The 11,957-nt window shown below is 43.3% G+C and overlaps 1 non-coding gene across 1 annotated transcript; it reads left to right on the top strand.

The window, feature by feature from the left end:
- Positions 1-8,586: 8,586 nt before the first annotated feature.
- On the top strand, positions 8,587-8,694 carry LOC130497251 (small nucleolar RNA R71). Its single transcript, XR_008936257.1, has one exon. It is a non-coding gene; the product is annotated as a small nucleolar RNA R71 (small nucleolar RNA).
- Positions 8,695-11,957: the final 3,263 nt, after the last annotated feature.

Genomic DNA, 11,957 nt, shown 5'->3' with positions numbered 1-11,957 from the left:
ACCTTATTCTGGGCTATCACACGAGCATCCTATGGACCATCTGGAGAGGTTCGAGGATCTTATCGCTGCTATTCGTATGGATGGAGTCCCTGAGGACTACCTACTCTGCAAACTCTTCAAATACTCACTGATTGGAGAAGCTTCGCACTGGCTCAAGCAACTACCTACAGGATCACTGACATCCTGGGCCGACATCAAAAACGCCTTCCTGCGTAATTTCTTTGATGAGGCACGCCCTGAAGACTTAAGAAGCAAAATCGCCACTTTCGCGCAAAAGCCTAGTGAGACTTTTAAAGACGCGTGGATCAGATTTAAGTTCTTCCAACGAGACTGTCCACACCATGGCTCTTGATACTGCTAGTGAGGGGAACTTCAACACTAGTAATCCAATAGAGGCTGTGGGACTTATTGAGAACCTAGCCAACAGCAGCAGCACCAAGAACACTGACTCTGACAAGAAGAAATCGGTTGCAGCAATCGGGGAAGACCAGATGAATGAAGTCAGAGCCAAGATAGATGCTTTACATGCATTCTGGGGAAGCCAGTCTGGTCAGCTGAAGATGGAGAGGCTAGATAAGATGATACAGAGGAAGATGTGAACTACATTGGAGGTACTGGATTTCAGAGATATGGAAACCAGAGTGGAAACAGAAATTTTTTTGGCAGTGGTCAGAAAAGTAACTACAACCAGAGTTCACGGTATCAGAAACCCTTCACCAACACAAGGAACTACGGCAACTCAGCTTACCAAAACCCACTGCCACCCACCCAGGAGAGTAAGTTCGATGCCATGATTGATAGAGTTCTGGAAGGTCAGCAGAAGCTTACAGTAGACTTCAATGGGAAGATTGATTCTGTCTTCAACAATCTGACCACAAGGATAGACACCATTTGCACTCAAGTTAAGAAACTTGAGACACAGATTGTCCAGACCGAAGACTCTATCAGGAGGATTGGAACTTCTAAGGAAGTAGGGGAAGGAAATAGGAAACACCACGTGAATGCTATCATAGATGATGATTTCTGGCAAGTGGTGAAACAGGAGAAGCTACAAGAAGGAGACTTTGAAGTGGAAAGTTCACTAAGTCTCGGTGGATCACAATGGTGTCGATCGACACCAACTAGTCCACATCGATCGACATCAGCAATGTCATTTCCGGATACGACTGCAGATTGCAACGCGGTTAGGATATTGACACATGTTGAATTCACGGCTTCTCATCCATACCCACCCACCCACACCTACGAAGATATCGACCGACGAGAAGAGCCACTGATCGATTGACACAAAGACGAGAAACGTAACGATCGACCCTTTTCTCCACCTATTGATCGACACGCACCTCTCACATACCGAGTGCAACTACCATCGATAGACAGCAACCGAATCAATGCACTCAGACCCACACCGAAACCACAAGCTAACCCTACAGAGATCACTGGTAACCCTTCAGACACTACACCTACATAAGAGGGAACTGAAGGAAGAAGGTTAAGGAGCAGGAATGAGAAGATTCCTAAGAACCTTAAGAGGGAAGCTAATGAAAAGGAGATTGATGGTTTCACTAAGAGAGTTATCAGAATCCCACAAGAGAAACCTTTTGAGGAGGTTTACTTCACAAGCAGATTGTGGATGTTCTTCAGAGAAACAAGGGAGACTGAAACTGACATTAGGAGAAGGTTTGACAATGTCAGAGAAGATATGAGGAAAAATATTACTTTGCAGAAGAAGAGTGATCCTGGGAAGTTTGCAATACCCTCTGTGGTACAAGGGATTGAATTTTCTCATGCACTATGTGACACTGGTTCATCAGTCAGCATCTTACCAAAGGTCATGGCAGACCATCTGGGCCTGTAAGTAGAGCCTTCACCAGAGATCTTTACCTTCGTGGATTACTCTCAGAAAAACTCTGGAGGCTTCATCAGAGACCTGGAGGTACATATTGGTAATGCGATCGTCCATGTGGATTTTCATGTCCTAGACATCAAGCTAAATTGGAACTCTTCCCTCTTACTTGGAAGAGCATTTATGGCTACAGTAGGAGCCATATGTGACATGAACACCAACAGGATGTGCTTGACTATGATAGATCCAGAGTTCCACTACGACCCTGTCAAGCTTGGCAAACCACCAGCCAAATCAGTGGTAAAGGAAGATGATACTGGTATCATCGCAGTTTGTCATTGTGAAGTCGAGTACGAGACAGAGTACTCGGGATCGATCGACAGTACTTTAACGTCATCGATCGACACTATGGATCATCAATCGATAGAGACCCACCAGATGATGAACTCGATCTACCAGATCATTGCTACCCGAATTTCGCCATCCCACCCAGCTGAAAGGAAGATGATTACTCAGTAAGGAGTTGGGCAGATAGAGGATTTCATGAGAGTTTTGCAGTAGACATAGCCACCTCTTCCCACAGTGGAGACCACAGTGAACAACATGATGCAGACTATTGGGAAGAGAGAGCTTGGGAAAATTACTTGGAGAATGACAGATTTGCAATTCGATTCCCAGAATCGATTGACATCAAACGCCCACCATCGATCGATTATCTACTTCATCCAGCAAAACGACATCGTCCATCGATCGACATCGCCAGTATCACATCGATCGATATTAACCCGGACGACTTGAAGGACAAAATCGGAATTTCACCGATTAGGGCAACACATGGGTATAAAAGGTTGACAACTCAAGCCACGAAAATTCGAAACTTTTCACCTTCTACCCAGCAGCTTCCAGCATTCAGAAACCTTTCAATGGAGGACTGCAACAACATGTACAAACGATCCAACCGTGCAGCTAGACGTGCACCATCGATCGCCACCACCACATCACCATCGATCGACGCCTTCAACAGAGCTCAACCTCGATCTCATGAACCTTACGATATCAGGAACGTTTCACTAACACCTGATGAATTTGGAATTTTCAGGGACAAAGATGGCTATGCAAGAGCAATGGATGGAAGAGTTTTGCACATAACCAGAAAAGACATAGCAGACATCCTCCAAGTTGCTAATGGACCAGAAAACCTGTTCACACAACAACGTAGCCATCCAGACATCCTAGCTCACGTCCATGACAACCACAACACCAACACAAGGGAGGATACAGTTCCTCAACACTTCGGTCAACCTAGGAATTCACCATCGATCGACATCGTTTCCACACCATCGATCGACGGCGGATATCCCGGATCGATCGACAGACCAAGAGTCAGGTCGCCCGACAGACGATTGGAGTTTGGACGACGTGCCTTCAATACTGATGGATCCAGGAGATTCAAATGGGAAGCTAAGGATGAATATGGTGTCTACAGAGATGAGTTTGGCTATGCTAGAGGAGTTGATGGTGAGATCATCCATGTTACCAAGGAGCAAGTAAAGAGAATTCTGGATAGAGCATCCTTTTTTCACAGAGGTTGCTTACGCCTTCTAGTACACACACGCCCTTACCATGCATACATACCACCACCAGTACCCTACAGTAGAGAGGAGATAGATGATATGGTGACTGATGTATGGAGAGCTCAGGCACACCTTGAGGCAAACATGCACACATTGGTGGAAGACACTTTCCAGCCTTTGGAAGTCAGTTACAAGGACTTCCAGAATGATATGGCTGAGATAAGAGTGGAGCTTGGAAACATATTGACCATGCTTGAGAAAAAATTTGATATCACTCAAATTACCCTAAAAGTGAATTACTCTCTCAAATAAGGGGTTCAGATGTAGTACTTAGGGATCAAATCCACAAGGACTCTAGGATTACTTGAAGGTTCAATTAATTAGAAATAAAGATAGACTTAAGGTTTTATATGTTTTAAAGCAGTAAATATTAATGTGAACAAGAAAGTTGTTCAGTAACTGAAATGAAGGTTGTTTCTAAATGAGGAAAATAGCTAGATTCAGGTATTTCTCAGGTATGAACTTATGCAGTTTGAAAGTGACATTAGGGCTTTAGTCCTTTTAACTCAATCAATTGGTACGACCAGTAGGGTCTCCTTTGACTAGATCCGTGATAGTGCTCAAATACCCAGTAGAGCTTACTCTCTCAAATAAGAGGTACAACTGTAGTACTTGGGGATCGAATCACGAGGAGCTAGGGAACCAATTAAATAAAATCTACTAATCAATCCTAGGCAAGGTTGGTTTATATGATAGAAATGAAAATAACAATTCCTAAAATGAGCAAGGTAGTTGCTCTAACTAACAATATGATGGGTTGTTTAAATGTGATAAAGAGTGCTAGACATAGGGTTTCTATTCAGGAATGGAGATTATAATCTCTATAAATGCTTTAACAAGTTGCTTGCATGATACTATAGATCTCAGCCGCTTAACATATGTGATGTATCACTGGTTAAAATATCTAGATCTCTGGCCACACCTTTCGCATGATGACACAGAAAAAGAGTCGATCGATATCCTTTTGAGATATCGAGCGATACACCTTTCGCAGCGCCGATCGATGTTGTCAACTTTCCTGTCGATGGTCTGGTAGGTATGTACGGACAATAATTTCAGTTCACTCTGTAATGCATCGATCCTGTCAAGAATAAACTGATCTTGGTCTGCTAAAGACTCGGTGTCGATCGATGCTACGAGATGCGCGTCGGTCATTTCGCTGAGGGGTCTGTCGGTCGACTCGGAATCCATTGTGTCGATCGACTGTGAGCACTGTCCTTGGTACTGCAGAGCACGTATATTGCCCTTCATATGGCGAGTAGTTCTGCAGAGGCTGTAACTCTTTCGTTAACAGTGTAGTCAATGGTATCACATGTCCCGTTGAGTCTCCTCTCCATAGCATCCATAGCTTCGTAAAGCTGATCTTTAATATGAACTTCTGCTGCAGTGCATGCTCTCTTTGCTGGTGGTGGTTCGCTGTCGATCGATGTTGGTTTAGGCCTGTCGATCGACGAAAAAGTAGCATTCTTGGCTTGGTCATTCTGGCGAATTGTGTCCAATTCTTTCTGTAGAAGATTGATCCTCTTGCTTAACCATTCGACATTGTTGTTGAGAGGGCTGTAGACGTCTCCAATCCGTGTATTGATGTAAGCAACTTCCCATTCATCTTTCTTAGGTGATGAACGTTCTGGTTGGTCCATGGATGTAGTCTTGCCAATGTCGATCGATGGTACTCGTACTCTGTCGGTCGATACTGGTGGCGTTGCCTCTTTCTCAAGCATGGTCAATATATTTCCAAGCTCTACTCTTATCTCAGCCATATCATTCTGGAAGTCCTTGTAACTGACATCCAAAGGCTGGATAGTGTCTTCCACCAATGTGTTCATGTTTGCCTCAAGGTGCGCCTGAGCTCTCCATACATCAGTCACCATATCATCTACTTCCTCTCTACTGTAGGGTACTGGTGGTGGTGTGTATGCATGGTAAGGGCGTGTGTGTATTGGAAGGCGTAAGCAACCTCTGTGAAAAAGGGATGCTCTATCCAGAATTCTCTTTACTTTCTCCTTGGTAACATGGATGATCTCACCATCAACTCCTCGAGCATAGCCAAACTCATCTCTGTAGACACCATATTCATCCTTAGCCTCCCACTTGAATCTCCTGGATCCATCAGTATTGAAGGCACGTCGTCCAAACTCCAATCGTCTGTCGGGCGATCTGACTCTTGGTCTGTCGATCGATCCGGGATATCCGCCGTCGATCGATGGTGTTGAAACGATGTCGATCGATGGTGAATGTCTAGGTTGACCGAAGTGTTGAGGAACTGTATCCTCCCTTGTGTTGGTGTTGTGGTTGTCCTGGACGTGATTTAGGATGTCTGCATGGCTACGTTGCTGTGTGAACAGGTTTTCTGGTCCATTAGCAACTTGGAGGATGTCTGCTATGTCTTCTCTGGTTATGTGCAGAACTCTTCCATCCATAGCTCTTGCATAGCCATCTGTGTCCCTGAAAATTCCAAATTCATCAGGTGTTAGTGAAACGTTCCTGATATCGTAAGGATCATGAGATCGAGGTTGAGCTCTGTTGAAGGTGTCGATCGATGGTGTTGTGGTGTTGGCGATCGATGGTGCACGTCTAGCTGCACGGTTGGATCGATTGGACATGTTGTTCCAGTCTTCCATTGATAGGTTTCTGAATGGTGGAAGCTGCTGGGTAGAAGGTGAAAAGTTTAGAATTTTCGTGGCTTGAGTTGTCAACCTTTTATACCCATGTGTTGCCCTAATCGGTGAAATACCGATTTTGTCCTTTAAGTTGTCTGGGTTACTATCGATCGACGTGATACTGGCGATGTCGATCGATGGACGATGTCGTTTTGCTGGATGAAGTAGATAATCGATCGATGGTGGGCGTTTAATGTCGATCGATTTTGGGAATCGAATTGCAAATATGTCATTCTCCAAGTAATTTTCCAAGCTCTCTCTTCCCAATAGTCTGCCTCATGTTCTTCACTGTGGTCTCCATTGTGGGAAGAGGTGGCTATGTCTACTGCAAAACTTTCATGAAATCCGCTATCCGCCCAACTCCTTACTGAGTAATCATCTTCCTTTCGGCTGGGTGGGATGGCGAAATTCGGGTAGCAATGATCTGGTAGATCGAGTTCATCATCTGGTAGGTCTCTATCGATCGATGATCCATAGTGTCGATCGATGACGTTAAAGTACTGTCGATCGATCCCGAGTACTCTGTCTCGTACTCGACTTCACAATGACAAACTGCGATGATACCAGTATCATCTTCCTTTACCACTGATTTGGCTGGTGGTTTGCCAAGCTTGACAGGGTCGTAGTGGAACTCTGGATCTATCATAGTCAAGCACATCCTGTTGGTGTTCATGTCACATATGGCTCCTACTGTAGCCATAAATGCTCTTCCAAGTAAGAGGGAAGAGTTCCAATTTAGCTTGATGTCTAGGACATGAAAATCCACAGGGACGATAGCATCACCAATATATACCTCCAGGTCTCTGATGAAGCCTCCAGAGTTTATCTGAGAGTAATCCACGAAAGTAAAGATCTCTGGTGAAGGCTCTACTTGCAGGCCCAGATGGTCTGCCATGACCTTTGGTAAGATGCTGACTGATGAACCAGTGTCACATAGTGCATGAGGAAATTCAATCCCTTGTACCACACAGGGTATTACAAACTTCCCAGGATCACTCTTCTTTGGCAAAGTAATTCCTTTTCCTCATATCTTCTCTGACGTTGTCAAACCTTCTCCTAATGTCAGTTTCAGTCTCCCTTGTTTCTCTGAAGAACATCCACAATCTCTTTGTGAAATAAACCTCCTCAAAAGGTTTCTCTGGTGGGATTCCAATAACTCTCTTAGTGAAACCATCAATCTCCTTTGCATTAGCTTCCCTCTTAAGGTTCTTAGGAATCTTCTCCTTCCTACTCCTTAACCTTCTTCCTTCAGTTTCCTCTGATGTAGGTGTAGTGTCTGAAGGGTTACCAGTGATTCCGGTAGGGTTAGCTTGTGGTTTCGGTGTGGGTCTGAGTGCATTGATTCGGTTGCTGTCTATCGATGGTAGTTGCACTCGGTATGTGAGAGGTGCGTGTCGATCGATAGGTGGAGAAAAGGGTCGATCGATACGGTTATCTTCTTTGTGTCGATCGGTGAGTGGCTCGTCTCGTCGGTCGATATCTTCGTAGGTGTGGGTGGGTGGGTAGGGATGAGAAGCCGTTAATTCAGCATGTGTCAATATCCTAACCGCGTTGCAATCTGCAAGCGTATCCGGAAAAGACATCATCGATGTCGATCGATGTGGACTAGTTGGTGTCGATCGACACCATTGTGATCCACCGAGACTTAGTTAACTTTCCACTTCAAAGTCTCCTTCTTGTAGCTTCTCCTGTTTAACCACTTGCCAGAAATCATCATCTATGATAGCATTGACGTGGTGTTTCCTATTTCCTTCCCCTACTTCCTTAGAAGTTCCAATCCTCCTGATAGAGTCTTCAGTCTGGACAATCTGTGTCTCAAGTTTCTTAACTTGAGTGCAGATGGTGTCTATCCTCGTGGTCAGATTGTTGAAGACAGAATCAATCTTCCCATTGAAGTCTATTATAAGCTTCTGCTGTCCTTCCAGAACTCTATCAATCATGGCATCAAACTTACTCTCCTGGGTGGGTGGCGGTGGGTTTTGGTAAGCTGAGTTGCCGTAGTTCCTTGTGTTGGTGAAGGGTTTCTGATACTGTGAACTCTGGTTGTAGTAACTCTTCTGACCACTGCCAAAAAAAGTTTCTGTTTCCACTCTGGTTTCCATATCTCTGAAATCCAGTACCTCCAATGTAGTTCACATCTTCTTCTGTATCATCCTCTCTAGCCTCTCCTTCTTCAGCTGAGCAGACTGGCTGCCCCAGAAATACATGTAAAGCATCTATCTTGGCTCTGACTTCATTCATCTGGTCTTCCCCGATGGCTGCAACCGATTTCTTCTTGTCAGAGTCAGTGTTCTTGGTGCTGCTGCTGTTGGCTAGGTTCTCAATAAGTCTCACAGCCTCTATTGGATTCCTAGTGTTGAAGTTCCCCTCACTAGCGGTATCAAGAGCCATCTGATACCTTAAGGCGATACCTCTGTAGAAAGTGCTTAACAGCTGCACTTCATTGAATCCATGGTGTGGACAGTCTCGCTGGAAGAACTTGAATCTGATCCACGCGTCTTTAAAAGTCTCACTAGGCTTCTGCGTGAAAGTGGCGATTTTGCTTCTTAAGTCTTCAGCGCGTGCTTCATCAAAGAAATTACGCAGGAAGGCGTTTTTGATGTCTGCCCAGGATGTCAGTGATCCTGTAGGTAGCTGCTTGAACCAGTGTGAAGCTTCTCCAATAAGTGAGTATTTGAAGAGCTTGCAGAGTAGGTAATCCTCGGGGACTCCATCCATACGAATAGCAGCGATAAGATCCTCGAACCTCTCCAAATGGTCCAAAGGATGGTCGTGTGATTGCCCAGAATAAGGTATCTGAGACACGTGAGAGTAGTACTGAGGCTTGAGCTCGAAGTTCGGCTTCTGAATCTCTGGAAGTCGAATAGCTGATCTGTTGGTGTAGTACTCGTCTGGACGGTTATAGTCTGCCAACGATCGTGTTTGAGCTTCTCCTATAGCCTTAGCTTCAGGCTCAGGGATTATGTTTCCTTGTGCATCTAGCTTCTGACCTGTTGCATTACGCAGATGACCATCTTGGTCATACAGGTTTCCATTCTCGCCATGCGTGAGAATAACAATCGCGACCATGCTTCGCGGAGTAGTGTCGATCGATATACGGTTAGAAGTATCGAACGATGCGGATCGGCGAACGGTATCGGTCGACGGTGTTGTCTGAGTGTCGATCGACTGTTGAACGTGAGTATCAGTCGACGGTGTAGCGTTTCTGTCGATCGATGCAGAGCGTAGGTCTTTGCAGATTGAACGTTCCAAGTGTGCATGATCCTCTGAGAATAATAGTTGATTTCCCCTGTTGCTTCTGGTACTGCTGGGCATGTACCTGAAAAGACAAGAAAAATTTAAATAAGAAAGGGGATAAAAGAAAAACCTAAGATAATAAGATTAAATCTAATGGCGATCAAAGCTCCCCGGCAACGGCCAAATTTGATAGTGCTCAAATTACCCAGTAGAGCTTACTCTCTCAAATAAGAGGTACAGCTGTAGTAATTGGGGATCGAATCACGAGGAGCTAGGGAACCAATTAAATAAAATCTACTAATCAATCCTAGGCAAGGTTGGTTTATATGATAGAAATGAAAATAACAATTCCTAAATGAGCAAGGTAGTTGCTCTAACTAACAATATGATGGGTTGTTTAAATGTGATAAAAAGTGCTAGACATAGGGTTTCTATTCAGGAATGGAGATTATAATTTCTATAAATGCTTTAACAAGTTGCTTGCAAGATACTATAGATCTCAGCCGCTTAACATATGTGATGTATCACTGGTTAAAATATCTAGATCTCTGGCCACACCTTTCGCATGATGACACAGAAAAAGAATCGATCGATATCCTTTTGAGATATCGAGCGATACACCTTTCGCAGCGCCGATCGATTCACCTGTCGGGATATCGATCGACGGCTTCTAGATCTGCCTAGGCGCGAGCCGAATATGACCACAAGGTCTCAAGGAGGAACTGTCGTTCTTCTCAACGGGAGACAGGCAAGCTCAAATGGATAATTCAAGATAATCTAAGATCCTAGTGATCTATGTTCTAGTTAGCTAATCTAAAACAAGCATAGGGTGCAATCCATTTGATGAGTATCACAACTTAGCAATTATTGTTTGGGGCTAATCCCACAAACCTATTTAAACCCTAGATCTAACAAGTAGACTACTCAGACATAGCTAAGCAATTCATAACAATAGATAGATGAAAGAATTGCATAGATAGAATAAAGTAGAAATACAAAAGGAGATGAGAAATCTCTCCAATCTCTCAAAGCTTCAAGGTTTTTAAAGTATGCCGTCAAAAACACTTAGCAGGAGTATTTAAGCATTTCCATTAGGTTAAAAACTCGTCAGGGGCAATCTTGTAATTTGGTGAAGTCTTGGTGAAGTAGTCGGCTAAACCATTTCGTCCTCGATATCGATCGACAACACTGAATGTGTATCGATGATTATAATCTTCTTGTACGTGGATCTTCTCAGCTACATCGATCGACAACTCAAGATGAGTATCGATCGATTATAATCGCAATGTTGACTTCCGACTTAGTATTGAATGGTTAACTCGGGTATATCATGCTCCTGAACCTTAAAACATACCTAACAGGCTAGAAAACAGATTAAATATATAATAAAATACTAGTATACCATGGTTAAAAACGGGTAAAATCCATGGTATATCAATCCCGGATCTCAACTGTCGTTTGTTGATCTCAGAAAAGAGTTGATCGATACGACTTTCGTCTAATCGATCGATACACCTTTCCAACAATTGATCGCTACAACGATGGTTGTATCGATCGATGGTAATTCTAGCAAGCATTATCGATTTGGTTGAACACGTTCTCTAATGATCTAGACCACCTTTCGCATGTGTCTAGTCAGTTAGATCACTTTAGTTTGTTTCAGGGTATTGAGAGTATACAGTTGGTTATCTCTTCAATCCTAGGATCTAGATTTAAGGGTGATCAATCCTAAATCTAGTATAAAGAAAAACTAAAGTGAAAGAACTAATTTAATCACCGTAACAATTGTCACAATCTCATCACATGATCCACCCTTATGAGAAACCTAAATCTAACAATTAGGTTTACTCAGACATATTCATGAGAGACAAAGTCATGATGGTTTGAATAAAACTTAATATGAAATAAGGAACACAAAGAGTAATGAGTAAGATAAAAAGGGAGTTCAAGATCTTCTCTGTTTTGCAGTCTCAGATCTATCTCTCCAACTCTAACTCTTCCCCTAAGGTTGCCAAATTGCTTCTCTCCTCCAATAGGTCTCGAGGCAAGTCTGCGTCTAAAATGATACAAAACCCTAGTATATAAAGCCTAACAGGCGGCCAGAGACTAATTGTGTAAATAGCACACTTTGTGATACTTGAAAATCTTCTAAATCGTAATCCATCGAATGCCTAAATGTCGATCGACACTCTTCCAAATCTGTCGATCAATTGTAATTGACTCTAATCGTCCGATCTCGCATGATTCCTATCGGTCAATTCTTCATTCGTGAGAATACTCCAAAAATGCCTTAAAAGTATTGCTTTCTTAAATTAAGTACATGTGCCTGAAAATACTCTAAAATACTTTGAAAACGTAGTAAATATGATTGAAAACTCTCATATACCATGGCTAAAAAGGGGTGAATTTCATGGTATATCAAAACCCCCAGACTTACTCTTTTGCTTGTCCTCAAGCAAAACAATCGGTAGTCTCTCCGAAGGAGGTTTGAAAAGAACATGACTCTTATTTTTGAAAACTTAAAAATCCTCACTTCCTTGTCATAAGAATCTAAACGGTCTTAACAACAAATGCACGTTT

This window comes from Raphanus sativus, chromosome 6, assembly GCF_000801105.2.
Source record: "Raphanus sativus cultivar WK10039 chromosome 6, ASM80110v3, whole genome shotgun sequence".
NCBI classification, from domain to species: Eukaryota; Viridiplantae; Streptophyta; class Magnoliopsida; order Brassicales; family Brassicaceae; genus Raphanus; species Raphanus sativus.
This window is presented reverse-complemented; position numbering and strand designations above follow the sequence as displayed.